The sequence below is a fragment of the Etheostoma spectabile genome, chromosome 7 (assembly GCF_008692095.1).
Source record: "Etheostoma spectabile isolate EspeVRDwgs_2016 chromosome 7, UIUC_Espe_1.0, whole genome shotgun sequence".
Classification (NCBI taxonomy): domain Eukaryota; kingdom Metazoa; phylum Chordata; class Actinopteri; order Perciformes; family Percidae; genus Etheostoma; species Etheostoma spectabile.
Window position 1 is genome coordinate 6967266 of NC_045739.1, and position 4156 is coordinate 6971421.

The following is a 4156-nucleotide window of genomic DNA, read 5'->3' on the forward strand; positions in this document are numbered from 1 at the left end:
TTGTTCTCAATCATCGTCTGGAAAGACAAGGAGATGTCAATCTTTAGGTTTTACATGCCCAGACTCATCTGACCTCGCCCCAACAATCAGCACCATGGCTTTTCTAAGCAGCTGTCTAGAAAACTGAAACTGAAAATAGTTGACGGTCACAAAGCAGGAGAAGTCTATAAGCACATACCAAAGCGTTTTCAGATGCCAATATCCTCTGTTCAGAATGTAATTAAGAAATGGCAGTCATCAGGAACAGTGGAAGTTAAAGCAAGATCTGCTTAGACCAAGAAAAATATCAGACAACAGCTTGCAGGATTGTGAGAAAAGCAAGTCAAAACCCACGTTTGACTGCACAATCCATCCAGAAAGACCTGGCAGACACTGGAGGTGTGGTACACTATTCCACTATAAAGAGATACTTGTACAAATATGGTCTTCATGGAAGAGTCATCTGAAGAAAATCTCTTTTATGTCCTCACCACAAAAATCAGTGTTTGAAGTTTGGAAATGAACATATAGACAAGCCTGATGCATGTGGAAACAGTTCTGTGGACTGAGCAAAGGTACGTTTGGAGAAGAAAGGGTACAGAATTAACGAAAATAACCTCTATCCAACTGCCCAGCATGGGGGGGGGGGAGGAAACATGCTTTGGGGTTGTTTTGCAGCCAGTGGCACGGGGAACATTTCACGAGTAGAAGGAAAATGGATTCAATAAAATTTCAGCAAATTTTGGACGCTACCTTGATGCCATCTGTGAAAAAGCTGAAGTTAAAGAGAGGGTGGCTCTACAAATGGATAATGATCCTAAACACACCTCAAAATCCATGGTGGATTACACAAGAGGCGTAAACTAAAGGTTTTGCCTCGGCCTTCACAATCTCCTGAACTAACACAATTGAAAATCTATTGATAGACCTTAAAAGAGCAGTGCGTGACAGACAGCCCAGAAATCTCAAAGAACTGGAAGACTTTTGAAGGAAGAAGGGCGAAAATACCTAAACAAAATCGAAAGACTTGGCTGGCTACAAGAAGCGTTCCAAGCTGTAATACTTGCCAAAGGGGAACAGTACAAGGTAAACTCTGCAGTGTGCCCAAACTTTTGCAAATGCATTTTTTAGTTTTCTGTTATTTGAAAGACATATTATACAAATGTCTAATCTGTCATTTGATGCCTTTTAGAAATTTTACCATCTTTTCTTGGGTTCTTTATGCACATTAATCCAAATTTGAGCCCCACTTATATAAAATATTTATAATATATAATATGTTAATGTATATATATGTTAATAATATAATATATAGAGCCAGACAGAAAATTCCTGCTCAGACTGTTTGCTGTGCCCTCCTTATGGAGGTGACTCACAACTCAATCTCTCTCCTCTCCCACTGCCCTGTACTCCTACTCATCTGCCATCCTCAAGCTTGCCAAATAAAGGTGTGACAAAGATGACTAAAGACTCTCCTCAATACATCAGCATCAGACTGAGAAAAGATTCAGAATTCAATGTCATCCCAAAACAAACATTCTCCAAGCTATAGCTCTTTATCGATTTATCTTTTGGTATTCCACCATTTTCTAAGACTCAACACATCAGCAGGCGAGGGCTACAAAATAAAGAAAATAAAGGAGAATAGTGAGATGGGGAGCAGGGCTGGTGAGTGGAAGTAGGGTGAGGTGGATCGCGGGGATAGAAGAAAGGTGGCATGGATAGTGAGGCTGGAAGCCTGGGGACTCACCGCTGCTGATGATACAGCGTATAAGTGGGACAAGAGAAAGATAAGGAGTTTGAGGGAAGATAAGTGGAAAGGAGTGACAGTTATGTGTAGAGAATACGGCAACAATCGAGCGATAGAAAATGTTACAAAGCAATAGGTGGAGAGGGAGAGTGAGAAATTGCTGCTGAGAAAATATGCAGGGTCAGCAGATGGCGTCTGCGGGCCAGAAATGAAGGTTGCAGTCAGTAGTGGACTGTCATTTGAGACACTCGTGGCTGTGCAGCGTGCATACACACACACACACACACACACACACAAACACACACCACAGACATGTAAACACAAACAAAAACAACACAAGCTAGCGCATTTAACAGTCAAACAAAGCCCCAGCCATATAAACCAATGCAGACCTCCCCACTCCCCTTCCTCCATCATTTACGCTTACATTACTGTTTGAAGAAACGGAGCCTAATTTCAGGGCTTGCCTAAAGCATTTGGCAGAACAGCGTTAGGACTGTCCAAATACTTTTACCGTAGGTTGTTTAACAGCTTAGAAGAAAAAAATGACAAAACTAAGGCTCTAATAAGATGGTAATGTAAAAAATGTAAGAGCAAGAAAGAAAAGAGAGAGGCAAAGAGAGAGCAAGTCACCCTCAGGGACCACATCCTTTCTTGCAAGTTGTCTGGTGTGGCAAGGTGACAGCTCAACCGCACCACTCTAGGAAAGCACACAAACCCAATTGCAGTTTTCTTTCCGTGCATAAACACATGAGGGATTTTAGGAAACCACTAGTACAAAAAGCAGTCCAGCCAGGACAGGGTTTCTTCATAATTACATCATGCAAAGTTTCCGACAGGACATTTATCAATCAGCATGAGAACTGATAATACCACGAGGTGGAAAAGTCTTTCTTTTATGAACAGGAATGAAAAATGACTCATTATTAATGAAAAAAGATTACCAGGGGAAGACGGCATTAACGTGGTACCTGGTTATCTGAAGAGCACACTGCGTAAAATGGACATGATGAAACACTGAAAAACATACACAGGGAGTTGTAGATGTTGATGCCTTTGTTTCCACCAAACCAAGACTTACAGTCTTCCAGATAGAAAAGCTAGTGCCAGGCTCATTGTGATTAGCATTGTAGCATTTTTATCATCATTAGCTCCATACAGTAAAGCTCAAGCAGGCACTAAGAGTAATAGGAAAAAAAAGAAGAAGAAAAATAAAGAAAGTCAAATTTAAAGTCATGAATATTCTTTGCTTTAGTTTCAACTACATCTGAGTGACTCATAACATGCTGCAGGTTATGTGTGGTGGTTAGGGATTACAAATGCCACTGTAATCGAGTGCCGGAGAAATGAAAATGTAAAATTCCTCATGCATTTCTCATGCTCTGCTTTGTATCTTGATTAATTCCTACTGTTACCAAGGATTGGCATGTGTTTCGTAGCTTGTGGTTCCCCTATGTTGCTGGGTTTTAGAGAATCTTCAAACCTCATAATTACATAAAACTCAGTCCACTGGCATGGTACCAACTGAGCCCTCTAGATCTAGGGAAACCCCTGATGTAACATTCCAGATAAGGCCCACTTTCCAGCCAAACAAGACAATTCTTCAACACAAGTGGAATGCAGATTTGTATCTTGTGAATCAAATTGTGCAGGAAGCTGTCCTTAGCAAAGACTTGAACTATCAAAAACACTATAAAAAAAAAAAGCTCTATTTTAATGAAAGTCAAAGCAGATCAACTGTGGAAAAGAAAAACGAAACTGACAAGCAGAAACGGTAGTCTTAAGTTACAAGAAAAAGTCCCGAAAAGACCAGGCCCATTACCTGTGAGAGCATTTTTAAACACAATCAACACACATCCTCAGCCAAGTGTGCTTCTCTCAATTCTAGCCTTTAGTCTCAAAACAATCAGACCAGACCCCACTAGCATCTTGCAGTGATGACTCAAACACACCTGTTTACTGAGTTATAAAATGTAAAAAGAATCTATAAAACATGACACTTTGAGAGGCTGCAGAGAAAAACATGTCATTCAAATACACTGTGTTCTGCTACAATAAATTCTTTAAGAGCGATAGCAGCACATCAATCGGCAGCCTGTGTGTTGGAAACCAGACTGTGAGCCTGTGTTACCCTGCTAACTATAGAAAGCTTAAGCAGATAAAGACATAAAACAATTTAATAAATGGTTTCACCACTTAAATCACACAAAAAAACTACCAAAGCTTACTGCACTCTGAGTTCTGTCATGCAAAATAAGCTTTGTATTACTGTCCACAGCAAGCAGGCACGCAACACTGCACGCACCCACACAGGCATGCTAATCCAGCCTACAGGGCTGATATTAACATGGGGGAAAAAACTGAAGCATCTAGTGAGTGCTGTGTGCTGTGTGTGCTGGAAATGAGGGGCTATTTTTTAGCAACCAA

The 4156-nt window shown here is 40.7% G+C and overlaps 2 protein-coding genes and 1 long non-coding RNA gene across 8 annotated transcripts in view; 1 reads left to right on the forward strand and 2 right to left on the reverse strand.

Annotated features, from left to right (window-relative positions):
* Positions 1–4156, reverse strand: part of znf512b (zinc finger protein 512B) — a 33058-nt gene that overhangs the window by 21735 nt on the left and 7167 nt on the right. The window lies entirely within an intron of this gene.
* LOC116693107 (uncharacterized) overlaps positions 1–4156 on the forward strand; it is a 22908-nt gene that overhangs the window by 17557 nt on the left and 1195 nt on the right. Inside the window, exon 2 of the long non-coding RNA XR_004332848.1 lies at positions 3522–3526. This is a non-coding gene — a long non-coding RNA (uncharacterized LOC116693107). The remainder of the gene's footprint in view (positions 1–3521; positions 3527–4156) is intronic.
* samd10b (sterile alpha motif domain containing 10b) overlaps positions 1–4156 on the reverse strand; it is a 64008-nt gene that overhangs the window by 4523 nt on the left and 55329 nt on the right. The gene's annotated exons all lie outside the window — the stretch shown is intronic.